This window comes from Vulpes vulpes, chromosome 8, assembly GCF_048418805.1.
Source record: "Vulpes vulpes isolate BD-2025 chromosome 8, VulVul3, whole genome shotgun sequence".
Taxonomy (NCBI): Eukaryota; Metazoa; Chordata; class Mammalia; order Carnivora; family Canidae; genus Vulpes; species Vulpes vulpes.
In genome coordinates, this window is record NC_132787.1 from 26,664,041 (window position 1) to 26,685,593 (window position 21,553).

At 37.0% G+C, this 21,553-nt stretch overlaps 1 long non-coding RNA gene across 4 annotated transcripts in view; it reads right to left on the minus strand.

The window, feature by feature from the left end:
- LOC112917240 (uncharacterized) overlaps positions 1-21,553 on the minus strand; it is a 442,839-nt gene that overhangs the window by 45,686 nt on the left and 375,600 nt on the right. For 3 of the 4 annotated variants that reach the window (XR_012002935.1, XR_003234441.2, XR_012002934.1), the window contains 3 exons: positions 12,767-12,829; positions 11,769-11,900; positions 1,565-1,633 (listed from right to left, as the gene is read on the minus strand). This is a non-coding gene — a long non-coding RNA (uncharacterized lncRNA). The remainder of the gene's footprint in view (positions 1-1,564; positions 1,634-11,768; positions 11,901-12,766; positions 12,830-21,553) is intronic. The other variant, XR_012002936.1, reaches the window with a different exon arrangement.

The window sequence follows — 21,553 nt, forward strand, 5'->3', positions numbered from 1 at the left end:
AGGGTCCATGCAGGGAGCCTGATGTGGGATTCGATCCTGGGACTCTGGGATCACACCCTGAGCCGAAGGCAGATACCCAACCGCTGAGTCACCCAGGGGCCCCTCTTCTCTTCTTTTATGTTTGTCCCTTCTTTCCTTTGCAATTGATCTCATACTATGTGTCCGATATGGGACTTAATGCTACAAATGCAGGTTCAAGAAGATAGAAGTTAATTTGGAAGAAAGGAGCATTCTAGAAAAAAGAGATAACTGATGAGAAGTGTGAATTTATATTGACAGTGAAGAAAGGGTGAGAGACCGAACCAGGATAGTGACTGCAAAAATGGAAAATAAAAAGAAAACCCAGATTTACAAAATGTCTAGGAAGTATTGGCAGAAATTAGTTATTAGTTGTGCAGTGGTGGAGGGGTACTACACACACAATTCTGACACAAAATACAGAGCTAGGGTTCCCACACCAAGCAATTATCCAACTCTGAACCACCAACTTGGTGCCATATAATTTAATTCTAATAATTTAATTCAACAACCCAGTGTTAGTGCAGATCCCACGGGTTAAGGGCTCAGTCCTACAAGACTGCCTCCCACTTCAGACATCAGTCACAAGACCGACCAAGTATCCTTAACTTCTGACTAGCTATAAATCAGGGGTTCCCATGAACCCCTCCCCATGTTAGATAATTTGCTAGGAAAGCCCAAAGAACCCAGGAAGACAGTTTACTTACTATTACCAGTTTATTAAAAATGATACAACTCAGAAACAGCCAAATGGAAGAGATGCACAGGTAAGTTTGGGGAGAAGGACACAGAGCTTCTAGACCTTTTCTGAATACTTCCACTTTTACAGCACCAAGATGTGTTCACCAGACCAGAGCTCTCTGAACCCCATTGTTTAGGGTATTTATGGAAGTTTCATCACCTAGGCATGATTGATTAGATCAACAGCCATTCGTGATTAACTCCATCTACAGGTCCTCTCCCCTCATGGAGGTGGGCAGGGTAGAGATGAAAGCCCCAACCCTCCAATCATCTGGTTGGTTCCTCTGTCAACCTGCCCCCATGCTGAAGCTACCTAGAAGCCCACCAAGAGTCCACCTCACTAGCATACAAGGGGTGGATGAAATGCGTTTGTTATGAATAACAGATTCTCCTCTCACCTTTATGATTCAGGGAATTCCAAGAGTATTGGGAGCTCTATATTAGGAACCAGAGAAGATGACCAAATATGCATTTCTTATTACTTTGCAGTCCCATGGTGGTGGGAGCGGAAGGAGAATATTTCTTTTCCATCTTACCTCTTTCACTCCTTAGTGCCAATAAACAAAATAGACTTTCCCAAACTATTCAGTTTAGCTAAGTTACTTTTCTTCTTCAGGTTGTACTAAAGAAAGTCTATGCTGTATCATCTATAATTACTGCAAATTTATATATCTATAGTCACATTACTGTTTGATTTCAAAACAGATATATTGAAATCCCAAATCCCACCATAATTTTGGCTGTTCACAGACAGCTGTAGACATGATGGTGGTCAGGCATGTCCTCTTGTCAAAAAGCCACTTACCATTTCCATGATATATCACATATAAGGCATATAGACATCTTCTCTCTCAGATCAATTTCAAGGTTTCCACTGTGAAATCACAGAAATTCAGGGTTGTAAAGCACGTTAATGGTTACAGAACTGGAATACTTGAGACACTCTGGCTTAGATTTTATCTACATGTTTCATAAGATCAAGAAACTAGAGAGCAAGGGCCACCTGCTTTGATAAGTTTAACTCCTGGTTCTGAGAAAAAAACATTTTTTTTTGAGAACTGGGAACAATAATATATGACTACTATTTCAAGGCCCCATGAACTTTCAAATTCACTTTCCTATTTTGTCAAACAACTGTCAGACAAGGTTGATTTTTTTTCCCCTCCTCATTTAAATGTCTCTCATGCTTTCTGATATAAGAATTGTGCTTAAACGAAATGAGGTCACCGTTTGCTTTTATTTTGCCTAGGCTTTTGACAGAAAAGAATAATGTAGCCTAAAAGGAATATAAACTGGTGTGAATGAGGGAAGTGAGGGACACATGAGTCATAGGGAATAAGGCTGTCCTATCAGAAACAATGAGAATGATTGCTATATATTTGACAGATGAGAAACTTACACATTATCTCATTAAATTTCATTTTCAATATTGAGCACATTCAGGGCAAGGATGATAAAATATTTTAAAGCTCTAACTTCAGCTGTACAATCACTGTAGTTAAAAATTATTCAATAAACCATAATTCATCAATTATGTACAGGACACAAAGCCCTCATTTTGCGTCCTGAAAATGATTGCTTAGAATGTTCCTTAAGAGCCCAAAGGAATATTACAATATAGAGAGTTATATGAACTTGTTCAACCTAGAAAACACACACACACACACACAGACAAACACACACACATTTCACTCATACACATCCACTCTACCAAATTTATAGTTTTTACCATTTGGGAAGGGAAAAGGCTTCACAGTGAAACAAAAGGAAAATGACAAGTCATTTTGGTATTTCATAAGCTCATCATACATTTCTGACGTAAGTACATGATTATAAATGCAAAGTGTCTTTCTAATATGTCATACCAGATATGCTGTAAGTTCTGAAACAAGATCAAATGATGCCTAATGGCTGCATAAAAATCATGACCAAATAAATGGGACAACAGCCAAAGAGCAGACTCCTGTGAATAAAAAATAGTTAAATGCCACCTATTTAGCTTAATGTACTACTACATTTTACTTGTTTTCCAAAATATTGCATCATTCAATGAATACGTGAAGTCCTACTACGTGCCGAATGGTTTATTCCGTTGGTAGCAACTTATTGGTCACAAAGAGGTGCTGAAATCAAATCTCCCTCTAAGATTTTTTCTCATTCACTGCTGATCTTGGGCTCCTTGTTGTTGTTGTTGAAACTGATCAATGTTCACCACATTCAGTAATATTTTCCAGACTTGCAGACAAATTAATTCATAGCATATGCATTCACTTCCCCTTGAAAACACAATTTTTACAGTTTTTGTTTCCAGAGAATACAGAGCAAGTTTATTTTTCAGAAGAATTAATGAAATAAGAAAACAGTTGCTTCATTGAGTAGTCTAGCCTCAAAGCCACGGATAATCTAGAGGACAACTTCAGTGACGTACTTCATTTTCCACAGGGGCCTGTTCCAATTAAAAGGAATCTAGTCTTCCATAAAGCTCTCTTTTTTCCAGTTACCACACACTTAATGAGAACTCCACTACCTGCTCTTGCCTGATCAAATAGGCTTTTAGGACAAATTCCTCCGTCTTGCTATTTGAAATGTTGACTTTGTAATGATTTTTTGTATAAATATTTCAAGACAATCGTCTATTTCTTTGTATCTATTCTACTATCACTTACTGGAAAAGGAGGAAATTATTGTAAGAATAGAATTTTCTAATTTCCATTTATTGTTCTCTGCAAGAATCTGGAGTTTTGTTGTTATGTTTGTCCATCTATCTGCCTGGTCTTCACTTGAGGGCAAAGGGTGATATTTATAGTTTTATATTGCACTACAACTAAAATATATTTTCAAATCACAATTCATTTTTTACTACTCTTCTAGAGATTACACAGATTTGTTTAGCAGTGTTATATTACACCAGTCTACCAATATTAACATAGACAGTAGTGATTTTATAATATGTCAAATAGCTAATTGACAAGGGTTTCATAAGACTGACACTGTAAAATTGGATTTCTTTAAATATTAGTCTACAGAGATAGCTAGTGAAAATAGACTGGACATATACTACCTAGTGTTAAAGGCTCAGTAAAAGGATCTTATTAACTTTATTTCTTCCTCAATTATTCAATGTTTTATCAAGTAACTTGATTACAGTACCTATTTCTAAAGGAGAGCAATTAATATCTGCCTCAATTTGACTTGATTTCTTCAACAACTACTCACCCAAGTTTCCACAGTCAACAACAACCTGAAGTGGACTCAGATCTGTTTAATTCCAGAGCTTGGACTTTTCACATCCAGCAGAATTATATCAATGCCTCGTTCCCCCCCTCCACCCACACCTGCTTCTTTTGTATTTTATTCATAAGTGAGTAATAACCTGACCTACCAAGGTGATCAAGTCAGAAATCCAGAAGTCATCTGAGATTGCTTCCTCTTTCTCAGAAACCATTTATAATTAGTCCTTAAGATCACTAGAATTTACCTTTTTAACATTCCTGATACCTGAATTTTCATTTCCTTTTCTACTTCACCTGTCTTAAATTCCTTATCTTTCTCCCAATTAAAGTTTTCTCACCTACCCTCCATCTTCAAATCTCCATGTCTTAGACACATTTTCTATAAGGAAAAACTAACTTCACACACACTACCACCACCTCTCCCACACCATAAAATTTTTGAGTGACATCTGACGAGATAAAGTTCAAATTCATTAGTATGCTATATATCATTCTCTGTGACCCTACCTGTCTCCCTCTTGCCCTTCCTGACATACCATTCCCTATAATTTATCCACTAGTCAAATGAAGCCACCCACTCTGCCCTAACTATGTTAAAGATTTTTATGTTTCTGCAAGTTTGTTCAACTTCTCCATGCTACTTTATATGGCTTCAGGATGGGGTGTGACACAACTATAGTCAAATTTAGTACTTCTATTACTTTACAAGATTAACATCTTTTACAAAGTTTTAACTTCTTTAATAGCAATAAGTTTAGCACATTCATATTTGTAGTGGTCTTATATGTAATTCTTAGACAGTAGGCACAGTCATATGCATAACTGTTTATATGGTAGGCCCCATTTAGTAAACAGAACCAGATTTGTATTTGTCATATAATAGACTGTACTGCAGGAGACACAATCATAGTTGCAACTGTCATCTACTAGGCACTTAAATGCAGACATAGTAAATTGAATTTTTAAAAGCCGTATTTATATATTAATTCATATAAAGATATAAGTTAAATTTTAATGTTTTCCAGCATAATGCACTTTCATCAACTAATATCATAATTGGTGTTTTCTCTTAGTGATTTTATCCAATATTTTCAGATTCTTGACAGTGTTTGCGATAAACTTATCATTTTTCAGACAACCCTGTCGTTAAAAAGATCTCCATTATACGCCATTATACTGTTTATTGCTTTCATGAGATTCTATACCTAATTCAGATTTTGTCATGTTTGCTTTAGTGTATTTTTTACAGCTTTATTGAGGTATAATAGGTATATTTTTAAATGCATGCATATTTATATATTTAATATATATAATTTGATGAGTTTAGACATAAACATACACTCAAGGTATCAATGTATCCACCACCTCCCAAAGTTACTTTGTGTTCCTTTGTTTTTGTTTTGCTTTGTTTTGTTTTGTTTTTGTGTGGTAACAACACTCAACATGGGAACTGAACATGAGGGTACACTTAATAAATTTTCAAGTGCACAATATTGTATTATTAACTATAGGCACCATGTTGAACAGCGACCTCTAGAACTTATACTTATAGTATAAGTTACTTATGTAACTATAACTTTATACCCAATGGATAAGAACTCCCCATTTTCCTCTCCCTTCATATCCTGGCAACCTTCATTCAATGTTCTGCTTTTAGAAGTTTGACTATTTTAAACATTTCATATAAGCAGACTCATGCAGTATTTGTTCTTCTGTAACTGACATGTCTCTTACCGTAATGCTAAATTGGAACCCTGTACACTGTTGTTGGGAATGCAAAATGGTGCAGCCACTACAGAAAATAGTATGGAGGGTCCTCAAAAATTAAAACTAGAACTACTATATCATATAGCAATTCTACTTCTGAGCAAATATTCAAAAAAATTGAAATTGTGATCTCAAAGGGGTATCCGCATGTCCATGTTCATTGCAGCATTATTAATAGAGGCCAAGTTATGAAAAAAACCCAAATATCCATTGAGAGATAAATGGATAAAAAAGTGTGATACATACATACAATAAAATACTACTCAGCCTTAAAAAAAAAGAATCTTGCCATTTGCAACAACATTGATGAACTTGGTAGACATTATGTTTCAGTGTATTTTTAAAATCGGCAGATTTGACACTATGCTGCCCATTGCAATCATATTGAATTCTAGGTACTGAAGAACTACTTGGCACAGTGGTATTGCTCTAAACACTCATGCATTCAAACAATAGTTTTGAACACCCTCTATTTACTTGCCAAACATCATGGGGGCAGATGATATTTTGGTTCTCAAATTTCTTACAGTATATAATAAGTTAAGGAAGAAATAGAACAGTTTGGCATTAGTGAAACCCCATAAATGTGGGAGGTTGATATACCAAGATTTAAACCTTGGTTTTCACTTTCTAACCCCCAGACCTTGAACAAGTTATAGCACGTCAGTGAAAATCTCAGTCTCTCCATCTGTAATCTGGGGTAAATTGTAAAGTTATTGTAAGAGCATATGTCTGTGAAAGCATTTTGCATTGTGCCTGGCTTTCAGTAAGGAATCAGTAAGAGGTAACATTACAATGCAAGTACCTACAAGTAGTCACGTGGTCAAGGGAGGGAAAGGAAGGCTTTAGGGAAGAAGTGTCATAGGAGGTTAGATTTGGAATATTAATGGAGTTTTCTAAGCAGACAAGGGAAAAAGAACACTCAAGTGGAGCAAAGCAATGTGAGCAGAAGCCTAGACACTCACATGAGTGGGGAGCAAATAACAGTTTGGTATGGCCAGCATCTCTGTCAGCAAACTGGCTAAGCTGTAGCACCTTATTGTTGGCCATTTATATGTGTCACTTAATGAAAAGTAGATACAGTTTATGAATAATTCAGGAAGTTGACAGTAATCTTTGTGTAATCCCCAAACCTCAAACACATATCCATGCACTGCTATCATTTTAAGACATGCTACCTGGTATGGTGCTCTGTGTCATTTTAGCCAATAAATCTTTTAGAGTTCTAACTTGCTTATTTTTCTATTTCTTTCTCAGAGTCTCTAGTGTTATCCTCTCAAAAAAGTTCTCCACCGCAACCAGAGAGGCCCAAAAATCTAAATCGCAAACCCTGAAATGTTGACCACACTATTTAAAACCCTTTAATGGTTTCCTATGACTTCAAAAAACTGAAATTCAAACTTCTTAGTATGGAAAAAATGTCCTCCATTGTATATTCTTCACATCCCTCTCTGATCGTAATACTTTTAACCTGCTCCTGCTTTTGCACTTCGCCATAAAGAAATACCAAACTGCTTAAGATTCCCTGTAAGGGGGGCTTGGGGGGTTCAGTCAGTTAAGTGTCTGCCTTTGTCTCAGATCGTGATCCTGGATTCCCGGGACCCAGCCTGACATTAGAATCCCCACTCAGTGGGGGGGTCTACTTCTCCCTCTCCCCTTCCTCCTGCTCATGCTTTCTCTCAAATAAATAAAATCTTCTTTAAAAAAAAACATTCCCCATATACATCAGGCTCTTTCAAACTGTTCATTTTCTCTTCCTTCCCATGTGCTTTGAATACCCTTTTCCCCTTCATTGTCAGCCTTCATTCTCCAAGACATGTTCAGATGTCTTTTCCTTCTCTGATTGATCTGGATTGAGCTCACCAACTTTGTGCTGCCTTAGAACTTGTGTCCAAGTTACTCGTTTTCTTATCTGTCCCACTAGAACACAACTTTCCTGAAAGATTGTGTGTTTTAATCATTTATTAATAATCCCAGCACAATTACTGCTATATGGTACCTAATAATTATGCCTGTTCAATGAAAGGTAATTTGGAATGTAAACAATCATTCCAGCATAGTAGTCCCCAGATGGTCATGTTATTACTGATTTATAGCCTTTTAACATATACATTAAAGCTGCTTCCAGGTCTCTGGCTCTGTCCTATTCAAGCTGACATGGGATAGGATAATTGGACCTACTTGTTGGTTTGGATTTTATTGATTACAGTTAATGGAAGGTGTAGAAAAACATTAATTTGTTTATAATTAGTCATACCATTATGAAACATTTCAACAACTAACATTTTTCACACACATTAACATGCTTACCATATGCCAGACCTAGAAGCCTTCGGGAACTTCCTGAGGTAAAGAGCCATGCCTGGTAACTGATATTGTGCTTTTCTTCTGATGATATCATTTATTTTGAAGAGACATAATATGGTTAGTTCTAAGGTCTCCCCTTTGCATTTGCACCTCATTATCTGCTGAGAAGGCAAGAGCCCAGTGCTCCTATCACAACTTGGCCTGTGATCCCAAAGTCAAGCTAGGAATCTGTTGATAGATATGGACAGTTGCCCATCCAGAAACTATAAGCTTGGCACCAAATATTATACAAAGAAGCCAACAGTTTTGCCTCATCATCAGTTTTGCCTTTAGGGCTCTAGCAACTATATTTTTACCTCCATTTTTACTCCATTTGTGTAAGTGATGAGCTGCTGCCACCAAATCAATCCAATATAATTCATACCACTCTTTCTCATCATGGTCAGAGTTGTTCCTCATTTCTGCCCAACCACTTTCCAGGGAACAGCATGCTTAGAGTTCAAGTGTATTGAGTCTCTTTGGATTTCAAATAATCTTCTGAAAATTACCTGAAGTTTTCTTTTCTTGCTGTCTTAGCACTTCCGTGTGTGTGTGTGTGTGTGTGTGTGTGTGTGTGTGGAGTGTGTGTGAAGATACTGTATATTTCTGAGCATATTTTTTTAAGATTTTATTTTATTTATTCATGAGTGACACACAGAAAGAGGCAGAGACATAGGCAGAGGGAGAAGCAGGTTCCATGCAGGGAGCCTTTTGCGAACTGCATTCCAGGATTCCAGGATCAAGACCTGGGCCAAAGGCAGATGCTCAACCACTGAGCCACCCAAGCGTCCTTATTTCTGAGCATAATTAAGACCACTACTAGTGTGTTTCCTATGAGCATCTCTTTGCTGAGAAAATAGTATTATCAGAAATGGCATCTATTCCAGAAAGCAGAGGGTACTTATCTTCTGAATTTAAGTGCAATATACCCTTTTGGTTTGTTTTTTTCTCCTTAAGATAGAGGAAGATATGGGAATAGTATCCCTACAGGAATCTCCTGATAATTCTTTCATCTTCAAATGAATGGTCCATCAACCTACCAGGTGGGGATTTCCTCAGATTGGCCAATAGTCAGATTCTACCTCTAGATACAGATTTATTCAGATAGCTTCCCCTGGAGGTATTCAATATTATAAACATTATGTCATTTATAATCAAAATAACCTTAACTTTTCTTTGTAATAATTTGCAAGAGAATGCTTGCTTTGAAATAAAAACAAACAAACTCGGTTTAAATCCCAGATCTGCACTGATATTTATTAACATGGAAATAATATTACTAACATCAAATTCCCTCAAGAATTAATGACAAATGTTTCAAATAGTACCAGGAACATAGAAATATGTTTCACGGTTGTCTATAAAATGTTTTTCCTCGGTGCCTCGGTTAGTCAGTTGGTTATGTATCTGACTCTTGATTTTAGCTTAGGTCATGATCTCAGGGTTGTGAGTTTGAGCCCTGCTTCTCCCTTTCCCTCTGCCTCTCTCACCCTTAAAAAAGGCGGGTTTTTTTTTTTTTCTGGAAAATGCAACATGAAGGGAATCTTTATTTTTTAAAGTCAGAAAGCGTAAAAGCAAATGAGATTTAGTTCACTAAGTCCAAAAGGATCTCCAAATCTTAAATATCCTAGAGATTCTAAGCAATTTAAGATCCTGCAACTCACCCTATGTGGTCTCCCAGTCCCAGAGACTAGGTGCATATGTTGTCAGGAGTCTGATGCAAGTGGTGGAGGAACAGACTCTGGAGCTAAGTCACCACTGACAGCCATTTGATCTTGCTCAAAGAACTTCACCTTCACCTTTAGTTTCCTTATCTCTAAAATAGTTTCTGCCTCATGGTTTGTTAAGAAGATTTAAAGAGTTGATACATGGAGCACCTGGGTGAGTCAGTGGTTGAGGATCTGCCTTCTGCTCAGGTCATGATCCCAGGGTCCTGGGATTGAGTCCTGCATCCGGCTCCCCATAGGGAGCCTGCTCCTCCCTCTGCCTGTGTCTCTGCCTCTCTCTCTCTGTGTCTCTCATGAATAAGTAAATAAAATCTAAAAAAAAAAAAAAAAAAAAAAAAAAAAGAATTGATACATTAAAGCATGCCTGGAACATGGAAAGCTCTTAATACAATGTTAAATACTATGGTTATAGTCAAATTAGACCAGTAAGGCAGAATGAGGAACAGGGAAGTAAAAAAATAGAAATGTCATACCAATCCACTCTCTCTAGCCCTGAAAGAGTTTACTCTGGCCTGAGCATCAATCTTTAATTTTATGTGATTCTTAAGAATGGTTATGCATTTTCTACATGCTGAAAGTTCACTAGCTCATACATCATGTAACCTCTCTTCCCAAGTGGTTTCTCTTGTTCAGCCCCTCTTCCCAGCTGTTTTTCATGCATAAGGCACACATCTTTCACTGGAAATCTCTAGCACATGCATATTCAATCCTAACTGGGCTCAGAATTTAACTCTTTATTCCCTTGGTATTTTCCCCTTGCTTAATGTTTAATCATGCTGACTTAAATATAAAAACCTACAGGGATATTTCTAGTCTGTTTTCACATTTGCCTTTTGATATATTTTAGATGCTTTATTTCAAACATTTTTGATGAACAAAAATTCCAAGAGTTTAGATATTCTATTACACCCCATTCAAATCATCCCTAAATCCAAAAGATGTGCAATTCTTTTTTTTTTTTTAAGATTGTATTTATTTATCATGAGAGACACAGAGAGAGGCAGAGACACAAGCAGAGGGAGAAGCCAGCTCCCTGTGGAGAGCCTGATGAGGGATTCAATCCCTGGACCCCACAATCACACCCTGAGCAGAAGGCAGACACTCAACCACTAAGCCACCCAGGTGCCCCAAAAAAGATGTGTGATTCTTAAACCATCATTCTAAAAGAAAGGAAAACAGAGATAAGTACAAAGAAAAAAGTCAGAAACAAATATTGGTGCAAGTGCTTATTCTAAATAAATTCTGCTTACATTCCTTGTAAAATTATGGTTATCAGGAACCAGCAGATTTTGACTGATGGCTTTTATTCTATTTAAGTCCAAAAGGGCCTACTAAGTGTCACAAAAGTGCAGTTTTTTTCTTACTAAGTCAAGACATGATGTATCCTTATAATATAAGCAGCTGACTTCAGTTTTATTTAAGGGAATCAATAGTTAGGCAAAATTTAAAAGAGCTGACCAGTACCAAGCAAGAAAATCTCAAAGACTAAATGCTCTCAAGAGCCCACTGCAGAGTAAGATTTGTTTTAAATGAATGTCGTGTCTTGGTTCAGATTTCTCAGTTTGGGGTTCTATGACAGCTGATGATACTACTTCATCCTTTTTAAGTCCTCATTATATTTTTTCATCATTCTCACACATTTTATTTTGACAAGTAAACTCTAGGTCCCCTGTGTCTTTTCGGAGAAGGTACTCTCAAGAAGGTTATGAGAAGGCTGGTTGGGAGGGCAAAACACTTCCTGATAAAAACTGTTTCTAAGAGATATAAATAGAAGCTTTTCCAGGACTGTAGTCTGATGCTATATTGGGAATCATGTAACATTTACAATATGCTTCCATGTGAGACAACCTTGTGCTAAAATGTTACTAAAAGAGACAGTACCTTTGGAGTTTACCATATGTGATATTCAAAAGCAGTGGTAAATCCAATCTCCTACCTTAATCCCCACTTGTTATTATAGTAAGTAGCCTCCCGGTTTTCTGCTGTGTCCAGGTAGCATGGTATTTTGCCCATTAGAAGTAGATAGTGGAAATTCCTCTCAAAATTCCATTTACTTCATCTGTAGCTACTAATAAAAATTTAAATTTTTAAAAATAGAGGATAAAATGTTACATTTGAGCTTTTTGAGTGGATGAATTACATTTAATTAAAAAAAGAGAAAGAGAATTCATTGAATATAACCATGCAATGACCTAAAAACATTCATGAAGAGCTAATAAGAATGCCTAAAATTCCAAATGTGGACACTAATAATTACACATGACAGTTTAATAAACTATATGATAGTTTACTCACTGCTTTCCTAAGGAAACTTTACATTTCAGTATCTTAGGGGTTTTTTGGCATTTTAAATTATGATTGACATTTTGGCAATTCCTAGGAGGAAATCTTATAATTCTTATGAAAAACAGATATGCATGATTAAAACGTTTGTGAAGGGACCCCTGGGTGGCTCAGTGGTTGAGTATCTGCCTTAGGCTCAAGGCATGATCCAGGGGTCCTGGGATCAAGTTCCACATCAGGCTCCCCATAGGGAGCTTGCTTCTCCCTCTGCCTATGCCTCTGTCTCTATCTCTGTGTCTCTCATGAATAAATAAATAAAATCTTTAAAATAAAATAAAATGTTTGTGAAACTTTGTAATTAAAATAGTCTTATGAGCTAGGATATTGATGTCACTTTGGCCATATTTCCCTAACACTCAATTTTATCATATGTTTTGGAATTGCAGGTGTCCTTCTTAATTTGAAGATGAAGAAAAAAGTAGGAAAATGATGCCACATGTAATTCAGGGTATCAATGATAAACATAGGATTATAGACAAGATTCTTCTCAAAGACATCAGAGAGGTTACAAGATACCCCAGAATTTGTTGGAATAAGATCTAGAAGAAAACAAGTCGGACATATAAGCAAAGGCACTCAAAGCATACTTACCCTACGAGTATAGTGGCCATTCCAGTTGAAAGGTTAAGCAGTGCTTTTGGTGGTCTTGTGGAACTGGGGAAACAGAAGTCAAAATCAATAACTTTTTAAGAGAGGGGACATTAATAATTTACCCACTACAAAGAACTGTATCTATAAAATAATCTGGAAGTAAACAAGCCCTCTCTTGAACATGCACCTAAACACTGCACCATCTGTTGGAGGGTCAAGGAGCTCAACACTTAAACTTCATTTAAAGTGGTTCTGGACTGGTAGGTAAAAAAGCAAAGGGAAATCCTCTATGAAAAATGATACCATATGAAAAGCATCAGAAAATTTTTCTGAACAATTTTTCTTACACTGTTTTCTTGTAAAAAGGACGTTCAAAACCCAGGCACTTAGCTACTTTCAAATATACAACACAGTATTATTAAGTATAGTCACTTCACTGTACATCCCATGACTTACTCATTTTATAATTGGGAATTTGTATGTTTGGACCCATTTTACCCACCTTACCTATTCCCTCACATCCCCCTTCAGGCAACTACAAATCTGTCCTGTATATCGATAAGCTCATTTCTTTATTTTTTTTTAGACTCTACATATAAGTAGAGTCATACAGTATTTATCTTATTCTGACATTTCATTTAGCATATAGTCCTCAAGTCCTAAGTTGTCCAAATAGCAAGATATTATTTTTATGGCTGAATAATATTCTATTATATAAAAATATTAGCTTCTTTATCCATTCACTCATCAATGTACATTTGTTATTTCCATGTCTTGGCCATTGTAAATAATGGATAATAAACCTGGGGGTGCATATGTCTTTTTAAATTAAAAAAAGAAGCAAAACACAAAAAAGAAGCAAAACAAACAACATAACTTAATGGAATCCTCAAACTCAAATGATAAAACAATTGTATTTAAAATGCCCACAAAAGTGAACACCAAGTTTAACATTTTGGGTAGGGGAGTAGAAAATATAAAACATGACATGGCAGAGAGCACCTGGATGACTTAGTTCATTAAGCGTCCAGCTCTTGATTTCAGCTCAGATCATGATCTCAGGGTCACAAGATCGAGCCCCACACTGAGGTGGGGGGGAGTCCATGCTCAGCATGGAGCCTGCTTAAGATTCTCTCTCTCCCTTTCCCTCTGACCTTCCCTCCCCTGCTCACATGCATGTGCTCTCTCTCTCTCTCTCTCAAAAAAAAAAAAAAAAAAAAGTGACATGGCAGATATGAGACAAAACTGAATAAAAATTCATTAACTGAAAAATGTAACATGAAATTATGAATTGGTAATAGGAATTAGCTATGATTGAAAAAGAATTAGTGAACTAAAGGCAGTCTTGCCTTTAGTGAATTAGGCAGTGAATTAGTGAATTAGTAAATTAGGCAGTCTTGCCTAACCAGGAAGCCCAGCCAAAGAACCCAGGCAACCATGGAGCCCATTGTACAGCCATACTTGGGCAGAGAACCAAACTAGCAGTCCTGTCCAACTACTAAGTATAGCCCCTGGCCCTACATAACCAAAGAGCCTGAACGATGACCCTGGGTAATGCAGAACCTAGTCTATGGCCCTGACTGATTGCTAAACATAGCCTGTGGTCTCACCAAGGCAGGGAGCTCAACCAGTAACCTTGCCCAACTGCAGAACATAGCCACTGACAAGGAAACATGGAAAGCAACTCTATCTGACCACAGAGCACTGTCTCTCTCTCTCCACTCAACCATGAGACACAGCTGGAGCCCCCTTTTGACCAGAGAGCCCCGCCAGCAACCTTGCCTTACAGTGGAGTCTTGCTAGTGGCTTACTGGATGGCAAAGTTCAACTTATAGCCCTGCCTAACTTCAGGGCATAGCCTATGGCCCTGCCTGATCACAGGGAGGCTTCATCCAACTGTGAAGCTCTGCCTGAAGCCCTGAGTGTCCAGTCAGTAGCACCATCTTGGTAGGGAAGCACAGCATGAAAACCCATCTGACCAGGAGAAATTGTTAAGCGTGGCCCGTAAACCTGTCCAGTTGTGGAGTCCAACCAGTGGTACCACTCTGCCAGGGAACACAGGCTGTGACCTTACCTGATCAGAAGTAATTGCAGAGTCCACCTAGTGGCCCCACTTGATTGCAGAGAATAGATAGCAGCCTTGACCAGTAGGGGAGCCCACCCACTGGCACTGCTTGAACACAGAGTCCAGTCAGTTGCACCTCCATCCCAACCTCAGAACACGGGCAGTCGCCTTACCCAAATAAAAACCCCAATAGCAAGCCCTACCTGCCCAAGGATAGTACCAGCTAACCTGTTCAGTAATCAAGCTGAGCTCACTGGCGAAGGTTTTCCCCTGCCAACGTGAACTTGTCAAGTCTGGAAGAAGAGACAACTTACTCAAACATGCAGATACCAAAGCACAGAATCAAGGATCACAAAGAATCAAATAAACATGACACCACCGAAGAAAAGTAATAAAACTCCAATAATAGACCCTAAAAAATGCAGATCTATGAAATGTCTAAGACTTTAGAACAATCCTCTTAAAGAAGTTCAGTGAACACAGAGACAACTAAACAAAATTAGGAGACAAAAATGCATGAACAAAATAAGAAGCTCAACAAAGAAACAGGAGCCACGAAACAAACAATAAAATCTTAGAGCCAAAGAATACAAATGCTGAACTACAGAATTCAAAAGATAGTTTCATCAGCAGAATCAACCAAATAGAAGAACAAACAAATAATGAACAAGAAAATAGGTCATTTAAAATTATCCAGAGAGGGTATCCCTGGGTGGCTTGGAGGCTTGGCACCTGCCTTTGGTCCAGGGCATGGTCTTGGGGTCCCTGGATCGAGTTCCACTTCGAGCTCCCTGTGTGGAGTCTGCTTCTCCCTCTGCCTGTGTCTCTGCCTCTCTCTCTCTCTCCCTCTCTCTCTCTCTGTGTCTTTCATGAATAAATAAATCAAATATTTTAAAAAAATTATCCAGAGACAAGAAAAAAAAAAAAGAGTGAAGAAAGCCTACAATACCCCTTTGGGATACCATTTTAAAAAGCACTATATGCATTATGTGACTTCCAGAAGGAGAAAAGGAAGAGAAAGGGACAAAATGTATATTTAAAGGAATAATAGCTGAAAACTTCCCAAACTTGGGGAGAGAGAGAGACGGACATCCAGATTCATGAGGCCCAAAGGATTCCAAAAGAAACTCCAAAAGGGCTATACCAAGGCACATTATGATTAAATTGTCAAAACTGAAAGACTATGCCAATAAAGATATATACACATCATACACAAAAAAGAAAGCTCTCGAATAAATGACCTAATTTTACATCTCAAGAAACTAGAGAAAGAAGAACAAAGTACAAAATTAGCAGAAAGAAGAAAATAATAAAATTAGAACAGAGATTATTGAAATAGAGGATAGGAAAACAATAAAAAAGACTAACAAAACTAAGAATTGGTTCTTTGAAAAGAGAAATCAAATTGAAAAACCTTTAGCTAGACTAGTCAAGAAAGAGACAAAACTCAAATAAAATTATAAATGAAAGGGGAGATGTTATAACTGATACCACAGAAATACAATGAATCATAAGAGGCTACTATGAACAACTATGTACACCAACAAAGTGTACAACCTAGAAGAAATAGACAAATTCCTAGAAATAGGAATTTGATAAAACCTATCAATGAATCAGAAAGAAACAGAAAATCTGAACAGGTCAATAGTGTACAAGAAGATTAAATAAGTAATCAAAGCCTTCCCAATTAAAAAAAAATCAGATGGTTTCAGTGGTGAATTTAGCCAAACATTTAAGGAAGAATTAATGCCAATTCTTCTCAAATTCTTCCAAAATGTTGAGGTGCAGGGAACATTCCCAAACTAATTTTATGATTCAACACTAATACCCTGATTCCAAACCATATAAGAACACTATGAGAAAACTATAGACCAATATTGTTAGTGAATATTGATGCAAAAATTCTCAAAAAAATCCCAAACTATCAAATCACATTCAACAGCACGTTAAAAAGATCATATGCCATGATCAAGTGGGATTCATACCTGGAATAGAAGGATGGTTTAACATATGCAAATCAATAAATGTGATACATCACAGTAACAGAATGAATAATAAAAATCACATAATTATCTCAAATGATGTAGGGAAAGCAATTGACAGAATTCAATATCCATTCATGACAAATATCTTAACAAATTGGGTATAGAAGGAACAAATTTTAATAAAATAAAAGTCCTATATGATAAGCCCATTGCTAACATCACACTCAGTGATGAAAGGTTGAAAGTTTTCCCTCTAATATCAGGAATGAGACAAGGTGCCTACTTCCACCACTCCTATTCACTGTAGAACTAGAAGTCCTAGCCAGAGCAATTAGACAAAGCAAAGAAATAAATGGCACCAAAATTGAAAGAAAAAAAATCAAAAGCATCTTATTGCAGATGACATCATCATATATATGAGAATATAGAGAGAATTATATAATTTTCAATATGTATACAAACAGAAAGAGATAGGGATAATTCTAAAGACTCCACCAAAAAACTGTATCATTGCAGAACTCAAAATCAAAAATCAGTTCTGTCTATACACTAACAATAAACTACTGAAAAAGAAAGAAAAAAATCCCATTTACAATAGCATCTAAACAATAAAATACATAGAAATAAATGTAAGCAGGGAAGTGAAAGATCTGTACACTGAAAACTATAAAACTTTGATGAAAGAGATTGAGGAAGACACAAATAGAAAAAAATAAATCTTTGTTAAAATATATACTGTTAAAACATCCATACGAACCAAAGCCATGTATAGATTCAATGCTATCTCCATTATGGTTTCAATGGCATATTTTCACATAAAGAAAAAACACAGTTCTAAAATTCACATGGAACCACATGAAGCTCAGAATAGCCAAAGCAATCCTGAGAAAGAGGAACAATACTGGAAGCAACACACTTCCTGATTTCAAACTATATTACAAAGCTATAGTAAATCAAAACAGTATGTTATCAGCACAAAAATGGACATATAGACCAATGGAAGAGCCCAGAAAAAAAACCCATGTATATATATATATATATATACTAATATTTGACAAGAGATAAATAAACTAATATTTGACAAGAGAGCCAAGAATACACAATGGAGAAAAGATAATTTCAATAAATGGTGGGGGAAAAACTAGATATTCACATGCTAAAGAATGAGACTGAACCCCTATCTTACACTGCTCACAAAAATTAACTTTAATGGAATAAAAACTTATATGTAAGACATGAAATCACAAAACTCATAGGAGAAAACATAGAAGAAAGTTCCTTGACATTGGCCTTACCAATAATTTTTTGGACATGACACCAAAAGCACAAGCAACAAAAGAAAATAAGCAAGTGGGGCTGCATCAAACTAAAAGTTTCTGCAAAGTGAAAGAAATGATCAATAAAACAAAAAGGCAACCTAAGAAATGGGAGAAAAATATTCATAAACTATACATCCAAAAAGGGGTTAATATCCAAATATATAAAGGATTCAACTCAATAGCAAAAATATAAAAACAAATAACTTAAAAATGGGCAAAGGGCTTGAACAATTTTCCAAAGAAGATATTTAAATGCCCAACAGGCACTTGAAAATATGCTTAACATGACTAATCATTACAGAAATGCAAATCAAAACCATGCAATATCCTCTCACCCCTGTTAAAATGGCTCTTGTCAACAGATAAGACATAAGTGCTGGCAAGGATATGGAAAAAAGTGCACTGCTGATGGGAATGTAAACTGGCATAGCCACTGTGGAAAACAGAATGGAAGTTCCTAAAAAAAAAAAAAAGAAAAAAATAGAACTACCATATGATCCAGCAATCCCACTTCTGGGTGTATATCTGAAGGAAGCAAAAATGCTGTTTTGAAAAGATACCTGCACCCCATGCCCCTCACAGCATTATTTACAATAGCCAAGATGTAAGAATCACCTAAGTGCTCATCAGCACATGAATAAATAAAGAAAATGTGGTGTGAGTGTGTATGTATGGGATATTACTCAGCCATAAAAAGGAAGGAAATCCTGCCATTTCCAATACTATGGATATACCTTGAGGACATTATGCTACATTAAATAACTCAGACCAAGACAAATACTGTATGATCTCACTTCTTTATGGAATAAAACACTGAAACAACAGAACTGTGGCTGCCCAAAGTAGGCTTGGAGGAGTGGAGTAGGGAGAAATGGGTCAAGGTGGCCACAGGGTACAAACTTCCAGTTACAAGATGAATAAGTTCTGGGGATGTAATGAACAGCATGGTAACTATAGTTAACATTCCTACATTGTATAATTGAAATTTGCTGAAAGAGATCTTAGAGGTTCTGAACACATACAAGCACAGTCACAGACACACAAATGGTAACTATAGGAGGTGATGGATGTGTTAACTAACCTTACTGTGGTAATCATTTCACAATATATACATTTACAAAATCATCATGTGGTACACCTCAAACATCCAAAGCGTCATATGTCAATTAAATCTTCATGAAACTGGAAAAAATATCACAGAGATATTTTATGTTCTTTCTAAGTCTGTGAAATCCCGTGTGTATTTTTTTAAAAGGTTTACTTATTTATTTGTGAGAGAGATAGATCACACAAGAGAGCACAAGTGAGGGGAAGGGCTGAGGGAGAGAATCTCAAGCAGATTCCCCACAGAGTGGGAGCCTGAGGCAAGGCTCGATCCCACATAAGATCATCACCTGAGCCGAAATCAAGAATCAGTCGCTCAACTGATTGAAGCACCTAGGTGCCCCTTCTGTGTGTATTTTAAACAATAGCACATCTCAGTTTGTACCCACCACATTTTAATTGTTCAATAGCCACATATGGCATATGCCCAATGCGTTGCATAGCACAGGTCTCAACATTCCAAAGAGATGAGCAGATTTTGCATATCAAATAATGTAAATAATTGTAGCCAGAATGTGGACTGTGGTAGATTAAATATGACCACAAATACTTTGCAGTTCCTCCCATTAAATAGTGGAACATATTTTCCACTCCTTGAAGCTAAGCTCTCACCTTTTGACTTGCTTTGACTCATAAAATGTAATAGAAGTGGTGTTGTATGAGTTCCAGGGCCTAATTCTCAAGAAGGCTTTTAGCGTTTCCTTCACACTCTTGGAAAATAACCCTGCCTTTTGAGGCAACCTGGAAGCAACTACTGAAAGATGAGAGATTTCACTGATCATTGATCATGGGCAATGGCCAACACTAAGTCTCCAGACATGTGATCGAGGCGACCTTAGACACCCTCTCCTCCCCAATCAAGCCACCTGATGACTGGTGTTGCAGAGCTAACCCCAGGTGAGATCAGAACTGCCTCCCTTACCCAGCTATCTTTAGTCCACCCTGCCATTGAGATTCTCCAAACAGCCCTCTTCACTATTATTGGCATTTACATGGCAAAGACACATCTGTGATGATACTACTTCCCAATGTGCCACTAGACAGAGGCATTCAACCTCTCTACTCTCAGATTTACATTCCTAAGTTTAATAAGATATATCATAATAGTCCTTTTGTCAATTTTTTCTAAGACCTCCGGTTCTCCTTTCCTCACCAATTCTCTCCTCCTGCGTAGTTTAGCAATCTTAGCTTGTACGGTGGTAGGGTAGACAGCTGTGTCTGCACAATCACTTCTCCCAATATTTTACCATCTTACAGCTCCTCAGTGAGAGCCTCTTTTTGGACAGTGTCTATCTAGCTAGAATGAGGTGCATCACAGGTCCAAAGTATACAAATGAGAAGGAGAAGAATGGGAAATATATCATTTATTTGCACATCATCCTATCACATTTATCTGTCCAAATAAATAGCAAAATATGGTCAGTAAATTAGCTTATAATTCTTACATACACTGCGATACTTGGCACAGAGTTAAATGTATAATAGATACCAAATTGGTCATTGAAATTGTTGACTGAGACAGTAAGTCCATCCAGATAGAGTTTACCCCCTTTACATGTTTGGTGTTTCTCTCCTCCAGAGGAAGGTTTTACCTCTGATCCTTTTGAAGTCAATAGGCGTCTTTCTCTAAACAGCTACATAGATGACTAGTGCCCACTAGATAATTTTCTGCTTGGAGATAAATGGAGAAGAGGATAAGGGAGAGGGAGAGAGTGAGTTCTTGTGCACTTCACATCTGTAAAAGCATATTCTTAGTTTCATTCTGACTGGAAATAGAGAATCGGGCCTAGCAGTTCTTAATCTATAAATTTTTGGCACTTTGGTTAATTCAGTGGCATGATAAACATAGTTCACAGTGTGCTTCAATTAAATAGATTTATTTAAAGATGTATTTATTTTAGAGAGAGTGAGTTGGGGGAGGGGCAAAGGAAGAGGGAGAGAATCCTCAAGCAGACTCCCAGCTAAGCACAGAGCCCCACATGGGGCCCAATCCCAGAACCTTGAGATCATGACCTGAGCTGAAATCAAGAATTAGACGTTTAACTGACTGAGGTACCAAGGTGCCTCTCAATCAAATAGATTTTATAGCTTGTTGGTTTTCTAAAATGTCCTTACAAATGATTCTTTTATTGTTATTATTATAAGACAGTGTGATTATATTGATATTGATATGATATATGTGGGAATCAGTGTAAGATTCTGGAATTTTGATCTAGCATGAAACATAAATCAGATATCATCCATTACGTGAATGAATAAAATAGGAATGCTCCACTCACTCTCCAAGTTATCAGTGTAATTAGCAAATGTCAAA